At 45.3% G+C, this 19,757-nt stretch overlaps 1 protein-coding gene across 1 annotated transcript in view; it reads right to left on the bottom strand.

The window, feature by feature from the left end:
* Nucleotides 1-19,757, bottom strand: part of LOC119976524 (golgin subfamily A member 4-like) — a 1,176,663-nt gene that overhangs the window by 345,431 nt on the left and 811,475 nt on the right. The window lies entirely within an intron of this gene.

The following is a 19,757-nucleotide window of genomic DNA, read 5'->3' as shown; positions in this document are numbered from 1 at the left end:
CTTACTCAGATAAAAGGCCCTAAACCGCTCACAGTATTCCAAATGGGGTCTGATCAGTGCACTATATACCTTCTTCAGTCCATCACTGCCCTTCTCCAACATGAATGCAAACATTATATTGCCTTCCGAACTGGCAAATGAAACTGTATGCAAACCTTATGAGAATCCTGCACTATGACTCGTATGTCCCTGAGTGCTTCAGATTTCTGAAACCTTTCTTCGTTTCGAAAATAGTCTATTGCTCTAGCATTCTATTGAAGCGCACAACTACACACAATTCGACATTGCATTCCATCGTGCTCTTCCTTGCCTACTCTTCTAGCCTACCCAAGTCGTTATTCAGCCTGCTCACTTTCTCAACCACTACCTGTCCCTCGATATATCTTTGTGACAACTATAAACCTGGAAACAATGCTGTTAGTTTCTTCTTACAGACCGTTAATACACATGCTGAATGTTTGTCGTCCCAATACCGAATCCTGCGGAATACCATTAGCCACCTGTTATCCTCCTGAAAAATGCCGCTCTATCCCCACTTCCTGCCACTGGCAGTCACGAAATCCACTATCCATGCTGGAACCTTGCCCTTTATACCTCTGAACCTTATGGATATTGCAGGTTCCGTTATGGCACCTTGTCCAATGCCTTTTGGAACTCCACAGAGATGACATCCACTATATATCCTTTTTCTGACTTCTTCATTAACGCCTCAAATAATTCGAACAGATAGGTCAGGCATGACCTCTCCTTGACGAGATTCTATTGGCTCAGCCCCACTTTATCGTGAATTACCAGGTACTCTCTATTGTCATCCTAATAATGGATTCTAACATCTTACTAATGATGGAATTAAGGCTAAACAGCCTATAATTTCCCGTCTTCCGCCTCCCTCACTTCTCAAACATTAGTTTTTTTTCCAGTCCTATTTGACCAACCTGAATGCAATAATTCCTGAACGATCACCACCAATGACTCCACGATGTCCTGAGCTATTTCCTTCCGAAGCCTGATGTGGAGACCAACCAATGCGAGTGATTTACCGACCTTCTAACCTTTCAACTTTCTCAGTGCTTCGCGTTCGCGATGGCCACAGGACTCATCTCTGCCACCTAACTGTCTGGACGCGCTGTTATTCCCTTGCTGACTTACCACGAAAAGACTGATGCAAAGTACCTAATCAGTTCCTCTGCCTTTCTTTGTTCCTCATTGCAACAGTTCCAGTATCATTTTCCACTGGTCAAGTGCCTATACTTCACTCTTACCTTTTATGTATCGTAAAAACTTGTAATCTTTGATTGTATTGCTAGATAGCTTACAGTCATAATTCATTCTCTTCATCTGTATTGCTTTTTTAATGTGCTCCGCTTATTGTTACAGGCTTCCGAATCCTTTGGCTTCTCACTTACTCTCGCCACAGTGTATGCCTTTAATTTTACTGTCCCTGACTTCCCTTGACAGCCACGCTTGCGTCGTCATGCCCTGACCATGCCTCATCCTCCTTGGGATTGAACTCTGTTGTGGTTCCGAATATCCCCCCAAAGGTCCTGCCATTGCTGTTCTAACATCTTGTCCGCTGGGCTCGCCTTCTAATAAATTCTGGTGAGCTCCTCTCTTGTGTCCTTATAGTTTCTTTTATTCAATTATAATATCGTCCCATCTGATTCTGGATTCTGCTCCTCAACCTGTCGGGACAATTCTATCATATTGAGTTTACAGCCCCATACTGTTTCCTTCACATTAAGTTCCCTTATCAATTCTGCCTCATTACACATCACCAAGTCCAAAACTGCATGTTCTCTAGTGGGCTTTCCCACAAGGTTCCCGAATACAAATCTCGTACACATCGCACAAACTCCTTATCTTCGGTTCCGCTAAAAAGCTAAGGCCCCAAGTCTACCTGCACATTCACATCTCCCAAAACTATTTTAACAATACTTTTCTAATATGATGTTGCTACGTCGTGATTTATTTCTGTCCTACATTCTGACTACTGCTGGCGGGCTTGTAAATTGTTCTTTTTGCTTTTGTGATTCGTTAACTCGAGGCACACGGGTGTTATGACCGCAGGGCCTATATTTTTACTTCCCATCGGTGTAATTGTTTTTCTTATTCACAAGGCAACCCGCCCACTCTTTCCATTTACCTGTCCTTTCGGTATGACAATATCCTTGAAGATTGAGATCACAACATTGATCTCCTTGCAGCCATCCATGCCGTGTGATGCCCACAACATCGTACCTACCAATTTCAACATGTACTAGGATCTCATTTGCCTTGTTTTGTACATTGTGCGTATGTAAGTTCAAGACCCTCAGTTATGTATTAATCGCACGATTCGCATAGTTGTTTACGTAGCTCCGAAGCCTGCAGTTTCATTCCGGCCGCTTTCCATACTCTCTGTTCTAGTTCCTTTTCTGGAAACTGTATGCGCCTCTCCTGAACACCACCCCCCCCCCCTCCGCAAACTAGTTTAAAGTCGTCATTAATTTGCACTCCTCTCTTCTCGTTTTACTGATCTTCTAACTTTCGATACAAATGAAGCACTACTCCCGACCACACCCAATGCACACGGCATTTTCGTGCAATGCCCTGTCCATACATCCAGTTATGTGTTTCACCAAGACTGTCGTCCCAGCATTAGACGCGCGCACAGTCCCATTGGAACAGCTCGCTCCTGCCCCACTGCTGGTGTTAATGTGCCATGAATTTCACCCCATTTCTCCCACAACAGCCTTTCAGCCATTTTTATATGATTGACTAGGTTCCATTTTGCTCGTGGCTCTGACAGTAGTCCGCCTATTACTACTTCTTGTTTCTACATTTAAATTTACCACCTGGCTTCTCATATTTCATCAGCAAAATTAATATCCTTATTCTATTCATATAGTTGGTTGGTACGTGGACCACGAACAATGGCCCTTTACCCTGCCAGGACAAGTTCACCTGTAGCCCAGACGAGATGTAAGAAGCCCGAGCGCCAGTAGACCATACCAACCTCCAGGACTCTCTATCCTCTTTACAGATAATAGTGTCTATCCCGTGAACTATACTATTACCGATTACGTCTAAATTTCGTTTCTCTCTCCCGCACCCCTACTTGAAAGGCTACTTCTAACGCTGTGGTCAATTTGCTGCACCTCCCCACCGTCCCCACTCTCATCTACACAGGTAAGATATATCTGGAACCTGTTGGACAAGGACAATTACTGATTCTCCTGAAACACTACCTCCTGGATGCTTCTACCTATCTCTCTCATAAGACCACCCTCCTGTCTTTGACCACTGTTCGAATTCAAGGCAAATAATCTGAGGGGTATGATTACCTCCTGAAAAATAGTGTCCATGCAACACTCCCCAGTAGCATCCCAGCGCTCCGGGAGAATCAGGGGGCAGAGGTGAATGTAGTGGTCGTCACTAACTAGAAGATTATGTGCAAAGGGAAGTGTCTGAAGTTGGATAGATCGCATAGATTGGATGCAATACACCCCAGAGTTCTAAAGGGGATAGGTGAGTGGATTATGGAGGCATTGCTGTTGATTTTTCAGGAATTTCTGGAGGCAGAGAGGGCCCAGAAGACTGGGAAGTGGCTATTGTAACAACACTGTTTCAGAAGGCAGGGAGGCAGAAGACAGGAAATTATAGCCCGCTTAGCCTGGTGGACCACAGCCGAGCAAAGAACTAGAAATCTGAGGTTCTCAATGTGTTCCCAGCAGGAGGTTCCGGCAATTTAGACGTCGTCCAATATGATGTCCACCTTTGGCAATCCCCAAAATATGTTATCCACTATACGCTGGAATATTACGCAGGCGGTGGAGACTCCAAACGACAAACTGGCCACCTCGTAAATCTGTCATCGCCCCAGGTCGAGCATCAGCTGTAATTACGCATTGTTCATGTCCAGCTTCAAGAATGTTTGCCCCCATTGAGCTTGGAATAACGGTCTTCGATGTGAGGGACCGGGGAACGGGCGAGAATGGACTTTCGGTTGATGGTCACTTTGATGTCACCACACAGTCAGGCTGAACCATTGCTGGTACCACTGGTGCAGCCACGTCTGCAAAATGGGCAGGTCGGATAATGCCAAATAATTCCAACCGGTCCTGCTCACAGTCGGCCTTGGGTCGAAATACGCATAGCATAGGGCGTGCGCGAAATACCTTTCTTGAGCATTCTCATCAATGCTGATCGCTCCCTTTACTGTACTGAGGCCTTTGGGAAAGAAAATGACATGGGCTGCTTTGTTCCTAATTTCCAGCGTCTGGAGGCCTGTCTGGATTGCTATGAACGTCCGGTTTCTGATGACGGGGACTGCTACCACTGTTTCAAGCTCCATCTCAGCGGGGTGTCTATAAATCTGCATTCACCCTGATCGGTGCGGTCTTGGGGCTCCTGACACAATGTCGCGGCAGAAATGGCTCATGGCCTTCCAAGAAGTGTGTTCGGCCTTTCGGAAGGTGATGGTTATTGCCCTGTTGCCTGGGAACGGCTGCTTCATGTGACACCCAGGAGACTCATTCCTGGCCGGAGTGTCCTGCTTGAATTTAGTGGCAGCCTTCTGGGAGTGTTGGGTCGGGGTAGAATCTGCAGGCACTCCCGGGAGATGCTCAATAGCGGTTGCGTGACCTGCGGTAGCTCCGACCCTGTGATAACACAGGCTGTTCGTTTCGGGGAGCAGCAGAACGGCGGTCGTGCTGACAAACTATGCTGAGGTCGGTTAGGCCCTGATCTCTTTGAGCCTACGTTCAGCTCTCTCCCGTGAAAGCACAATGGAATGTCAGGGACATCTCCATCAGCAGCTTTCGCTCTGTCCCCTGGCCCCTCAGTCCACAAAGGAAGCTGTTCCTCAGGGATTCGGACAAGGCGGATACAAACTCGCAATAGGAGGCGAGTCCCTGCATGCCCACCAAAGACTCCCCTTCTGTCTGAGGCGGGGCCTATGACGCTGCATGAAACTGTTGCGTCTGAGCATAATGGGATGCTGAGAATCCGGGTGATGGCCGATCAGGTGGACCACTAGATAATGCTAGTTCATTTGGTTTGGCCGGGTAAGCGATGTTTTTCATTAACATGTAAGTTGGACTGCAGACAGTGATCAACAAACTATGGTTGCTGTTTGCTGTTTGCAATGGCATTCGTTCGAAAGAATAGTTGGGCCGTTCAAACATACTCGGCCCAATCTAAGAATCTGCCTCAAAGGTTTCAAGCTAAACAATGAGCGTCATTGCACTGCCTGTAGCAGACATCTCCCCAAAGCCTGCGGAGGCCGGCTGGAGGCGCAAAGTCCTGCATTTGCTGCATTGACACTTTATGCTCGTCGCTCGTGTTGTGACCGAAGGCAAGAAATCCACAGTTGGCCAGATAGACAGAAGACAACAATGTTTATTCTACTCCTACTCAATACAATAACTCTCTACTCCACGCCCCTCAGAGTCCTCTTTCCTCGATCTGCTCCTCGGTGGGGATTTACATCCTTTGGGGGTTTCTCCAATTCGGAGGACGCTCCGCCTCCTAACCACCTGGTAAGTTTGTATTCCTAGGTATTGGAAGGGAGTCTTATTCATTATAGTTTCTGAACACTTAGAGAGTCAAAAATTAGCTTTAATGGGTCTATCAGCTCCCACATCATGCATGTACAACACATCGCCTGGCCTTGTGGCTGTTTTATTTTATTAGTTTTTGAGTTCCTTTTTAGATTTTAACTTTCCAACTGGCTTATCGTATTCCTATTCTGTAAAATATTTCCCTTCCTTTTTTTAATTTTTAAGCAAGTTAGAATAACCAATGCAAAATAGGAGATACTTACCTTTTTCCTTTGTTGTCACTCCTGAATTATTTTCCAAACTGAGCTCACTGTCGAAAGGTGACCATTCAGTTATTGCTCTTTTTAAATTCGACACTGACTGTTACATCTCACTCTTTTATAATCTTCACTCTTTCACTCAGCTAATCCTCTTTTTAAATCTCCGATCAGACTCACAGCTACCGCTCTTTTTACATCTTCGCTGCTCCACTTCTTTAAATGTTACATTTACTTCCGTCACTCAGAGCAAAATTGCACTGTCCACAAGGAACTGAGCAAACTTGTTTTCATCGAGTCAGCTTCCCTTATTCAATCCTCTGCTTAAAGAAACTGGTCGGAACTGTTTTAGTAAGTGTCATAATTTGCTCTCCTCGCTTGTTCCTCTATGGGGCACTGTTTTGACCTTCTTTGTATCTGAAGGATTTTCATATTTCCGCCAAAAATTTGTATTGTAGTATAATTACCAACAATTTAAAATCGTCTTAAAAAGTTTGTTTTCCCAATTAAGGTTTATCACCTAAATTCCCACTATTACCTTAACGTCCGGTAATCAGCAAAAAATGGCTCTCCATACTTCATCGATGCTAATCGCGGAGAGCATGCATAGTTTTGTATGGTATTCAGCTCTTACAATGTAAATGAAGCCTTGACTCAAAGACAAGAAAAAACAGGTTGGGGAGCGGAGCGGCAGCCAGGGCAGGACCAAATTTCTGACATCACTTGTCGTGTTCCAGCGAGTGTCTAATGATTCAAATCTTGCATTTCATTATTGGTTACCGAGAGGATGAATGGTTGTGTGAAGGTTGAGTGAGGAAGTACGTGGTTGCGTCTGGGTGAATGAAGTGGTGGGCAGTTATTCGATTGGAGAGAGAACGGGTGAGCATGTCTGTGGATGTGTGATTGTGGAGGCAATGGGATTAAATGACAGTGTGATAATTGGACGTTGAGTGAGTAGGTTAGCGAATGGTGGTTCACCGTTTGAGCACATCCTTTTGGGAGATGCTCATTGGGTCAGAAAATTTGATATTTGGTCAGTGGGACGCAGATGATTAGTAAGCATAACGTGGACGGTAGTAGTGTTTTGTGGAGTAATCTGTGTCTTGAACAAAGCTGCTTATGTCCATTGGCCTTTCAGAGCAGCATAAATTGTGAGAAACCTGCCATCATAAATTATTAATGAATATTGAGTGATAACGCAAAACTCAAAACCATATTAATCTCAGCTGTTCACAAATGTTAAGGCCGATGACAAATCTATGTAGCATGTGAAAAGTGGTGGACACCAGTGTTGTGCAGTTTAATCCGGGATAGTCAACAGGGACTGGTGAAGGGCAAGTCTTGCCTCACAAATGTTATTTAATTATTTGTGGAGGTAACTGTGTGTAGATGAAGGTAGAATAGCTTAAGTCATATACCTGGATTTTAGTAAGGCGTTTGATAAGGTTCCCCATGGACGGCTCATGAAGAAAGTAAGGAGGTGTGGGATAGAGGGAAATTTGACCAATTGAATAAGTAGCTGGCTATCACATAGAAGGCAGAGGGTGCTGGTGGATGGAAAGGTTCCAGACTGGAGATCAGTTACCGTCGGTGTACCACAGCGATCAGTGCTGGGTCCTCTGGTACTTGTGATTTTTATCAATGACTTGAAGGAGGGGGCTGAAGCGTGGGTCAGTAAATCTTCTGATGATACCGACATTGATGGAGGAGTGGACGAGGTAGAGGGCTGTTGTAGGCCGCAAAGAGACATTGATAGGATGCAGAGCCGGGCCGAAAAATGGAAGATGACGTTTAACCCTGATAAGTGCGAGGTGTTTCATTATTGTCGAAAAATATTTAAATGTGGATTACAGGATAAACGGCAGGATTCTGAGGAATGTGGAGGAAAAGAGAGATCTTGGGTTCATGTCCATAGATCTCCGAAGGTTGCCACTCAAGTGGTTAGAGCCGAAAGAAGGCTTGTAGTGTGTCAGGGTTTATTAACGGGCGGGCTTGAGTTCAAGAGCCGCGGGGTTATGCTGCAAATATACATTACCCTGGTGAGACTACATTTGGGAATATTGTGTGCACTACTGGTCACGTCATTACAGGAAGGATGTAGAAGCATTGAAAAGGGTGCAAAAGAGATTTACCAGGATGCTGCCTCGTTTTCAGGATAGGTCTTATGTGGAAACATTGAGGGAGCGAGGGCTTTTCTCTTTGGAGTGGAGGAAGATGCGAGGTGACTTAATAGATGGTTATAAGATGATGAGGGGTCAGATAGAGTGGACGTTCAGAGACTATTCCCTCAGGTGGATGTAGCTGTTTCAAGGGGGCATAACTGTAAGATGCAGGATCTGAGATATAGGAGAGATATTTGAGGTAGGTGCTTTACTCAGAGAGTGGTTAGGGCGTGGAATGGACTACCTGCTGTGATTGTGGCGTCGGACACTTTAGGAACTTTAAAGCGGTTATTGGATATACATATGGAGCACACCAGAATGACAGGGAGTGGGATAACTTGATCTTGGTTTCGGACAATGCTCGGCACAGCCTCGAGGGCCGAAGGGCCTTTTCTGTGCTTTACTGTTCTATGTTCGATGTTATATGTTATATTCTCTGCTGGAAATCTCAGCAAAACAAGTTAATTTTACTGCGAATTAATGAGATAGAATCATAATATAATTGCAATGCAGAAGGCGGCATTCGGCCAATTCAGTCTCCACCGACCGGCGGACAGAACACCCTACCTGCGCCCACTCCACTGCCATATCCCCGTACCACACAGAACATGCATATCTTTGGACATGGAGGAACCATAATTTATCATGGGAAATCTACAACGTTGCTCAGTGAGAGAAAACCGGGTCACCCGTCGGAAACCGAAGAAATAAAGGGACAACGTACAAACTTCACACAGGCACCCAATGCCTAAATTGAACTCCGGAATCTGATGGTGTGATTCAGCAATGCTGCTCAACGTATCACCCTGCCGATTGGGGCACAGTGTTTCATGATGGTTCTACAAATATAAGAGGATTTACTGTTCGTGGAGACCGTCATCTTTCTTATGTTTGTGAAATCAGAATTGTGAAGTATGGGATGGCAGCATTGTTCACTACAAATGATAGTGAATGGATCGCAAAACTGAGCGTTCGGAAAGTAACCTCAATCCGGGTAATTCTGTGACCAGGTCCACCTGAGAGCACCCTGTTCAGATAAGAGCAGCATGACAAATATAGGTGGACAAATTTGTCACAATGTGGTGATGAATGAATGGTTAAAGTTGCGGAAGAAGAGGATTTTGGGAGAAGTCAACTGAGTCAGCTCAACTGTACTGTGGGTAGCCGAACAACCCCTCCAGTGACAAACTGGAGGAAAATCACTGCCCAGTGGAGGCGACAGAAGAGGATTCTGGGAGAAGTCAACTCAGTTACCTTGACTGTACTGTGGATAGCTGAAGAACCACTGCAGTGATAAACAGGACGGATATCATTGTCCAGTCGACGCGGAAGAAGAGGATGAAATGAAAAAAATGAAAATATCGTATTGTCACGAGTAGGCTTCAATGAAGTTACTGTGAAAAGCCCCGAGTCGCCACATTCCGGCGCCTGTTCGGGGAGGCTGTTATGGGCATCGCGTCGTGCTGCTGGCCTGCCTTGATCTGCTTTCAAAGCCAGCGATTTAGGGGGAAGTCAATTCAGTCAACTAAACTGTATTTTGGGTAGCCGTAGATCGCCTTCAGTGACATACTGGAGGAAGACTAGCGTCCAGTATAGGCGGCAGAAGAGGGTAATGGTGACAATTTTAAATTCTTTACCCGTCAGTCCGGCCTCAACAAAACTCTAGATAGATTCTTAGGTAGAGTATTATTTATTGATAACCAACTTGCAAGGCTGATACGCTCCACAGAGACTCAGAACACACAGGCGTCTTCTGGAGCTCCCGAACGGAAAGAGGTCAAAGCACATATCATTCAAATGGCATCAAGATTCACATACAAGCTTCCCATAGGTCATCCTATACACCGCCTGACCTGACCATATGTCCTGATTGGCTCACTTCGCATTCCTCAACCCTGGGCCTCTTGTTACCCAGCATCCTTTTCTCCATCCTCCACGAGGCTCCCCTCCCCTTTCTGTCCATGCTTTGCTCAATTTCTTTGTTCTCTGTCTGTGAATTCACTACCATCAGACCGGCTCTATCATCTACATTATTCTAACTAATAATCGTACTTTCTATCAAATTCGTTTGTTCAATTCCTCAATGGGAAAAATCAACTCAGTGACCTCGACTCTACCATGGGTAGCCAAAGAAACCCTCCAGTGACAAACAAGAGGATCATCGTCGATTGGAGTTGGCAGAAGAGGATTCTGGGAGAAGTCAACTCAGTTACCTCGACGGCACAGTACGGGAGGACAGAGGGTAGCACTGTAGCCGCATAGCTGCAGGATCCCAGGTTCAATTCCCGGCTTCGGTCACTGTCTGTGCGGAGTATGCGTGTTCTCCAATGTCTGCGTGGGTTTCCTTCCGGTGCTCCAGTTTACTACCACTAGTCCCGAAAGACGTGCTGTTCAGCAAATTGGACATTCTCAAATCTCCCTCTGTGTATCCGAACAGGTTTCGGAATGTGCCGAGTAGGGACGTTTTACAGTTACTTCATTGCAGTATTAATGCAAGCCTACTTCTGACAATAAAGATTATTATTACTGAGGGTTGCCAAGGAACCCCTCCAGATGTCAAGGAGGAGGAAGATCATGGTCCAGTCGTAGCAGCAGAAGAGAATATTGGAGAAGTCAACTCAGTCACTTTGACTGCACTGTGAGTAGCCGAAGAATCCCTCCAGTGAAAAGCAGGTGCACAATCATCGTCCCGAAGAGGCATCATAAGAGGATGTTGGAAGAATACAACTTAGTCAGCTCGACTACATGCGGGCTGTCAAATAACACTGACAGTGGCAAGCAGGAGGAAGATAATGGTCCCTTCGAGGCAGCAGAATAGGAATCTGAGAACAAGCAGTTTAATCACATCGAATGTACTGTGAGTAACCGAAGACGCCCTCCAGTAATACACAAGAGAAAGATCACCATTCAGTACATACGGCAGAAGAGGATTCTGGGAGAAGTCAACTCAGTCACCTGGACCGTACTGTGGGTAGTTGAAGACCCCTTCAATGATAAAGGGCGACCATCGTCCACTGGAGGCGGTGGAAGAGGATTTTGGGAGAATTCAACTTATTCACCTGGACTGTACTGTGGGTAGCCGAAGAAGATATGTCAAAGAGAGGTTGTGCGATACATAGCACTTGTTCTACCTCCGTCCCTCATCCCCTAGCCAAAGAAAAGGCACTGTTAGGAAGGCAGGCAGGGGTAAACAAGGATATCGTGTCCAGAAGATGGATTTTGGATAAATCAACTGAGTCAACTCGACTGTACTCTTGGCAGCCGAAGAACCACTCCAATGACCAAGCGGAGGAAGATCATGGTCCAGCTGCGACAGCAGAAGAGGCTTCTCGGATAAGTCAATGAATCACCACGACCTGCAGGTAAGTGATTGATTGGTCAAGGGTAAGTATTTTTCATTTTCTAATTTTCTCTCGGAATTGTAGTTGTTGTTGAAGTTAATTGAAGACATGGCAGCAGATCCCAGACCCGTGTCATGTTCCTCCTGTGCGTTATCGGAATTTAGGGAACCATTCGGTGACCATGACTCCATCATGTGCAAGATTGTGGCCCACCGCAGCTCCTTTTAGACCGGTCCACGGCTCTGGACCTGCGGATGGATTCATTTTGTAGCATACACGATGCAGTGTAAGTGATGGATATCAAGTTCCGTGAGTTAGTCACACCACAGTTAAATTAAACTGAGGGAGACAGGAAGTTGGTGAGAACCAGACGGAGGAAGAGTAGAACGGCAGTGCAAGTCTCCACTGTGGTCATCTATGTTCGTATCATTCAGCAGAATCATCAATTATAGAGGGTTCACTTGAGCAAGTAGCATCCGTATTTTATTAAGCGTCGAACGGTATTGAATCTTTATTTCATTTTTATTTATTTCATTTTAAATCTCTTTGGGCATTACGATCAGTGGGGATGTGAGTTCGGGCGGTTGCATGCTACTCCAGTAAGATGTTGCAGGTAAGGGACACCACCAGTATTCCCACTGACGACACCTGCGGGAAATGCACCCAATTACATCTTCACGGAAAACGCATTCGGGACTGGAGCTGGACCTCGATGAACTTCGGATCATCAGAGAGGAAGTGGGGGTGATGGAGAGGAGTTACAGGGAGTTAAGCACACCTATGTTTCAAGGTACGACTAGCTTAGTTACAGTCAGGGGAACGAAAGGAAACAGGCAGACAGTGCAGGGATCCCTTCAAAATAATTAAACCATTTTGGCTGCTGTTTTGGAGGGGGGGGGCGACCAGGGGTAGGCCATCGTGACCAGATCTCTGGAACTGAGTCTGGCTTGTGGCTCAGAAGGGAAGGGGGATAGAAAAGCTTCAGTGACAGGAGACACAATGGTTAGGAAATCGGAAAGGAGACTCTGTGGCCGCGAACGAGACTCACGGAAGGCATTTTGCCTCACCGGTGCCAGGGCCAGGGATGTCTCGGATCGAGTCTACATCATCTTTAAGGGAGAGGATGAGCAGCCAGTAATCGTGCTGCACATATAGCTATGGCAAGGGATGTGGATCGAAAAAGTTATTTTCGTGAGTTAGGTTGGAAGCTAAATAGCATCACGAGCAAAGTAGTAATCTCAGGTTGCTACCGTCGCCATCTGCGAGTAATGATATAGGACTGATTAATGATTTCATAGTTAGGGATCCTCTCGGAAGGAGCGATCACAATATGGTGGAATTTAAAATAAAGATGGAGGGTGAGAAGGTAAAATCAAATACTTGTGTTTCGTGCTAAAACAAAGGAGATTAACACGAGATGAGAGAAAAGCTAACTAAGGTAGACTGGGAGCAAAGACTTTATGGTGAAACAGTTGAGGAACAGTGGAGAACCGTCCAAGCGATTTTTGACAGTGCTCAGCAAAGGTTTATACCAACAAAAAGGAAGGACTGTAGGAAAGGGGAAAATGGACCGTGGATATATATAAGGAAATAAGGGAGAGTATCCATTTGAAGAAAAAAGCATACAAAGTGGCAAAGATTCGTGGGAGACTAGAGGACTGGGGAATCTTTAGGGGACAACAGAAAGCTACGAATAAAGCTATAAAGAAGAATAAGATGATGAGTGTAAACCCGCTCACAATATAAAAAGAGACAGTAAAAGTTTCTACAAATGTATAAAACAAAAAAGAGTGGCTAAGGTGAATATTGGTCTTTTAGATGATGAGAAGGGAGATTTAATAATGGGAGATGAGTAAATGGCTGAGTAACTGAACAGATTTTTTGGGTCGGTCTTCACAGTGGAATACACAAATGACATGCGAGTGACTGATCGAAATGAGGCTACGACAGGTAAGGACCGTGAGATGATTGTTATCACATAGGAGGTAGTGATGGGCGAGCTAATGGGACTAAAGGTAGACTTGACTCCTGGTCCCGATGGAATGCATCACAGAGAGGGAAAAGATATGGCGAGGGAAATTGCAAATGCACCTGTGATAATGTACCAAAATTCACTGGACCCTGGGATGGTCCCGTTGGATGGCAATTAGCAAAGGGGACACCTCTGTTTAAAAAGGAGTTAGGCAGAAAGCGGGTAATTATAGGCCAGTGAGCTTAACGTCAGTAGTAGGTAATATGGTGGAATCTATCATCAAGGAAGAAATAGCGAGGCATCTGGATGGAAATTGTCCCATTGGGCAAACACAGCATAGGTTCATAATGGGCAGGTCGCGCCGAACTAATTTAGTGCAATTCTGTGAGGACATTACCAGAGCGGGGAGCCAATGGATTTGGTATATCTGGATTTCCAGAAAGCCTTTGACAAGGTGCCACACAAAGGTTTGCTGCATAAGATAAAGATGCATGCCATTAAGGGTAAAGTATTAGAATGGATACAGGATTGGTTAATTAACAGAAAGCAAAGAGTGGGGATTAACGTGTGTTTCTCTGGTTGGCAATCAGTAGCTAGTAGTGTCTCTCAGGGATCAGTGTTGGGCCCACAATTGTTCACAATTTACATGGATGATTTGGAGTTGGGAACCAAGGGCAAGTTTGCAGATGACACGGAGATGAGTGGTAAAACAAAAAGTGCAGATGTTACCGGAAGTCGGCAGAGGGATTTGGATAGATTCAGGAATGGGCTAGGTTCTGAAAGATGGAATACAATCTTGACAAATGTGAGGTTATCCAATTTTGTCGGAATAACAGCAAAAGGGAATGTTATTTGAATGATAAAATATTAAAACTAGCTGCTGTCCAGATAAACCTGGGTGTGCTAGTGCATGAGTCGCAAAAAGTTCATTTACAGGTGCAACAGGTGATTAAGAAGCCGAATGGATTTTTTTCCTTCATTGCTAGAGGGATGGAGTTTAAAACTAGGCAGGTTAGGGCAGCACCGTGGCGCAGTGGGTTAGAACTGCGGCCTCACGGCGCTGAGTTCCCAGGTTATATCCCGGCTCTGGGTCACCACCTTCCACCATGTGGAATTTTCACATTCTCCCTGTGTTTCCATGGGATTCGCCCCCCCCCCCCCAACATAAAAAGGCTAAGTTGTCCCTTAATTCGTAAAAATGATTGGGTACTCTAAATTTAAAAGAAAGAAAAACAAAAGATGAGGAATGTAATGCTGCTATTGTATAAGCTGTTAATGAGGTCACACCTGGAGTATTGTGTTCAATTTTGGTCTCCTACATGAGAAAGGACGTACTGGCGCTGGAGGGTCTGCAGAGGAGTTTCAGTAGGTTAATCCCAGACCTGAAGGGGTTGGATTATGAGGGGAGTTTGAGTTTACTGGGACTGTACTCGTTGGAATTTAGAAGGATGAGGGGGGATTTTATGGAAACATATAATTATGAAGGGAATAGATAGGATAGATGCGGGCAGGTTGTTTCCACTGGGGGTGAAATCAGAACTAGGTGCATAGCCTCAAAATAAGGGGAAGTAGATTTAGGACTGAGTTCAGGAGGAACTTCTTCACCCAAACGGTTGTGAATCTATAACCTTTCCTGCACAGTGAAGCAGTTGAGGCTCCTTAATCAAACGTTTTTAAGACAAAGATAGATTTTCTTTGAAGAATAAATAGATTAATGGTTCTGGTGTTCGTGCCAGAAAGTAGAGCTGAGTCCACAAAAGATCAGCCATGATCCAATTGAATGGCGGTGTAGGCTCGAGGGGCCAGATGGCCTACTCCTGTTCCTAGTTCTTATGTGCGTATGTAAGGCAACGAACAGCGAGTGAGTGTAGCTGAACACGTGGTGACAGGGCTGTTGCAGGACGGAAGGATTCAGCTATGCAGATACATTGTGGGAAGGTAGGATCTGTACATGAGGACGGCTTGTACCTAAACTCAAGGGGCACCAATATCCTGGGCCGGTGGTTTGCTAGAGCTCTTCGGGATGGTTGAAACGAGTTTGGCAGAGGTATGGATACCGGAGCGCTTGATCAAACGATAGGTAACTGTTCAACAGGCAGAAATAGTATGCAGAGAGTTTGCGAAGAAGAGCAGACAGTTGATAGGGCAAATCTGCAATCAGTGGGATGGAAAAAAGTGTATCTGTTTCAATGCAAGGTGTGTCAGTAACAAAGGAGTTGAAAATACAGCATGGATCAGGGCTTGCAACTACGATGTTGTGAGCAGTACCGAACATGGATTTCATAGGGTCAGGAATAGTTGTTAAATGTTCAGGGGTTTAGATAATTTCAGAAGAAAGGGAAGGTGGTAAAAGAGAGGGGGGGGGGGGCACTCTTGTTTAGAGAGTGCATCACCTGCAAATAAAGGAAGTAGTCGAGGAGCGTTTGTCAACTGAGTGGGTATGGTTGGAAGTATGAAATAAGAAAGGCACAGTCACTTTATTGCGAGTTCCCCCCCCCCCCATCCCCACAACCCACCCCCCAAATATCAGCAGATAGATGGAAGAACAGATTAGACGACAGAACTTCGATAGGTGCAGAAGTAATAGAGTTGTTGTCATGAGTGAATTCAACTTCCCTAATATTGGCTGGAACCTCCTTAGTGCAAATGGTTTGAAAGCAGATTTTGTCCGGTGTGTCCAGGAATGATTCCTGACTCAATATACAGATAGTCGGACTCGTGGGGAGGACCTATTAGGTTTGGTGCTGGGCAACGAACCAGACCAAGTGTCAGAGATCTCGGTGGGAGAGCATTTCGGTGACAGTGACCACAACTCATTGACCCTTGCCATAGTCATGCAGAGTGATAGGAACAGGCAGGAAGGGGAGATATTTAACTTTGGAAGGACAAATTATACTGCTATTCGACAGGAACTGAAGCTTAAATTGGAAACAGATGTTCTCAGCGAAATGCACAATAGTAATGTGGGGGTTGTTACGGAAAACATTATGCGAGTGCTTGATATTTTCTCCTACTGAGACAAGGAAACAATGGTCAGGTGAAGGAGCCTTGGATGACAAGAGAAGTATAGCGTCTAGTTAAGAGGAAAAATAAACCATACTTAAGGTGGCAGAACCAAGAATCGGACACTGCTCTACAGCGTTACAAGGTAGCCACTAATGAACTCAAAAATGTACTTAGGAGAGCTCGAAACCTGCATGAAGGAGGAACTGCAAGGCATTCTTCATTAATGAGAGAAATAAGTGGATGATTAGAGTGAGAGTGCGGTCGATCAGGGATAGTGGAGGGAACGTGTCCCTCGAGTCTGAGGAGGTCGTGGAGGCCCTAATTTAATACTTTCCTTCAGTATTCACCAGAGAGTGGGAACGTGCTGCTCGTGTGAACAGCGTGAACCATGGTAATAGGCTCGAACGGGTTGATATTAAGAAAGAGGATGTGCTGCAAATTTTAAAATGCTGCAGGATAGATAGGTACCCTGAATCAGACAGGATAAACCCAATATTTCCCATGGAAGCGAGGGAGGAGATCCCCGCGCTGTTGCATTCGCGATGCTCATTATGTCCTTACTCTGCACTGCAGTAATGCCAGATGATTGGAAGGAGACAAATGTTGTGCCCCTGTTCAGGAAAGGGAATATGGAAATCCCTGGAAATTACAGACCACTCAGTCTTACGTCTGAGGTTAGCAAATTATTGGAAAGGTTCCTGAGAGATTGCATTTATGATTAGTAGAAAGCACAGTTTGATTAAAGATAATTAGCATGTCTTTGTTCGAGTTAGCATGTCTTTGTTCGAGGCAGGTGATGCCTCACAAGCTTCATTGAATTTTGTGAGTATGTGACGAGACACATGAGCAGCGGTTGTTGTGTATATGGACGCAAGTATGGTATTTGATGAGTTTCAGTGTCGACTCACTCATAACGTGAGAGAGCATGGGATACATGGAAATGTGGCTGCCTGGATACAGAATTGGCTGGCCGAAAGAAGACAGCGAGTGGTAGTTGATGGAAAGCGTTCTGCGTGGAGGTCGGTGAGCAGTGGGGTCCCGCAGGGATCTGTTCTGGGACCATTGCTCTTTGTGATTTTTATAAATGACTTGGTGAGAATGGCGAAGGGTGAGTTAGTAACTTTGCTGACGACACGGATATTGGTGGAGTTGTAGATAATGTCGAGGGATGTTGCAGGTTAAAACAGGACATTGGCAGGATACAGAGCTGGTCTGAGACATGGCAGATAGAGTTTAAACTAGATACATATGCCGTGATTAATTTTGGAATGTCGAATTTGAAAGCTGAATACAGAATTAAAGACAGGAATCTTGGAAGTGTGGAGGAACACAGGGCTGGTGGGGTCCACGTGCATAGATCCCTCAAAGTTGCCACCCAGGTTCATAGCGTTGTTAAGAATGTGCATCGTGTGTTGGCTTTCTTGAACATGGGGATTGCGTTTAACGGGCCTCGAGTAGAGGGCTTGTCTTCCGAAGAAAGGTTGAGGGAGCTGGGAATTTCGTCACTGCAGCGACGAAGGAAGAAAGGTAATTTGATAGAGCTGTGCAAGGTGAAGAAAGAGATGGACAGAGAGGATAACCAGAGACTTCCCCCACGGCGGAGGAAGTCCCGTTTCTCGGGGAGTTGGGACTTTTACAAGCCGGGCGGTCTGCACCTGAGCAGGAATGGAACCGATATATTGGAAGGCAGCATGTTGGTATAATGGTTAGCACAGCTGCTTCACAGCTTCAGGGTCCCAGGTTTGATTCCCGGCTTGGATGACTGTCTGTGCGGAGTCTGCACGTTCTCCCTCTGTCTGCTTGGGTTGCCTCCGGGTGCACCAGTTTCATCCCAGTCCAAATATGTGCAGTTTAGGTGGAATGGTCATGGTAAATTGCCCTTATATTTCAAAACTGTTAGGTGGGGTTACGGGGATAGGGTTGTCGTGTGGGGATATGGTGGACGTATATGCTTAGGAAAGGTGTTCTTTCCAAGAGCTTATGCGGATTCGATGTGCAGAATGATCTTCTGCACTGCAAATATATATATAGATATACATATATATCTATATATATGATAAGGAGTGATTTATATTGCTATTGGGGAGGGTTTAACCTAATGTGGCAGGGGGATGGGAACCGTTGCAGGAAGTCGGAGGGGAAGAAAATGGACAGACAAACAAACGGCAGTAAGGTAAAATGTGAAATGCAGAAAAAACAAAGTCAAAATCAAAAAAGGTCAGAGCACAAAGTACAGAAACTGTGGATAACTCAGTCAATGGGCCCAGTCAGGCTAAGAGAAGGAAAAGACAGGGAGACTGTACAAAACATAACCGGGCAGATGTTCTGCTGAAGCAGGGCAGAGACCAAGGGACGACTGGATTAAACTGCATTTATTTGAATGCAAGAGGCCTGAGAGGCAAGGCAGATGACGTCTGGGCATTGATGGCTACATGGGACTTGTATGTTATGGCTATTACTCAAACATGGCTGAGGAAGGACAGGACTGACTGCGCAATATTCCAGGATGCAAATGCTATAGGAGTTATAGAACAGTAGAGGAGGGGGAGTTGCATTGTTGATTCAGGAAAATATCACAGCAGAACTGAAATGAAATATCATCGAGGGTTTGCCCACCGAGAGCGGATGGGTAGCACTGAAGAATCAGAAAGGAGAGAGCTTTGCTAGCATTGTACAACAGACACCCAATAGTCCGCAGGAAATAAGAACATAAGAACTAGGAGCAGGAGTAGGCCATATGGCCCCTCGAGCCTGCTCCGCCATTCAATTAGATCATGGCTGATCTTTTGTGGACTCAGCTCCACTTTCCGGCCCGAACACCATAACCCTTAATCCCTTTATTCTTCAAAAAACTATCTATCTTTACCTTAAAAACATGTAATGAAGGAGCCTCAACTGCTTCACTGGGCAAGGAATTCCATAGATTCACAACCCTTTGGGTGAAGAAGTTCCTCCTAAACTCAGTCCTAAATCTACTTCCCCTTATTTTGAGGCTATGCCCCCTAGTTCTGCTGTCACCCGCCAGTGGAAACAACCTGCCCGCATCTATCCTATCTATTCACTTCATAATTTTAAATGTTTCTATAAGATACCCCCTCATCCCTCTAAATTCCAACGAGTACAGTCCCAGTCTACTCAACCTCTCATCATAATCCAACCCCTTCAGCTCTGGGATTAACCTAGTGAATCTCCTCTGTACACCCTCCAGCGCCAGTACGTCCTTTCTCAAGTAAGGAGAACAAAACTGAACACAATACTCCAGGTGTGGCCGCACTAACACCTTATACAATTGCAACATAACCTCCCTAGTCTTAAACTCCATCCCTCTAGCAATGAAGGACAAAATTCCATTTGCCTTCTTAATCACCTATTGCACTTGTAAACCAACATTCTGTGACTCATGCACTAGCACACCCAGGTCTCTCTGAACAGCGGCATGCTTTAATATTTTATCGTTTAAATAATAATCCCGTTTGCTG

The sequence above is a fragment of the Scyliorhinus canicula genome, chromosome 13 (genome assembly GCF_902713615.1).
Source record: "Scyliorhinus canicula chromosome 13, sScyCan1.1, whole genome shotgun sequence".
Lineage (NCBI taxonomy): Eukaryota > Metazoa > Chordata > Chondrichthyes > Carcharhiniformes > Scyliorhinidae > Scyliorhinus > Scyliorhinus canicula.
The sequence above is the reverse complement of the archived record's forward strand: the minus strand, read 5'-3'. Positions and strand labels throughout refer to the sequence as shown.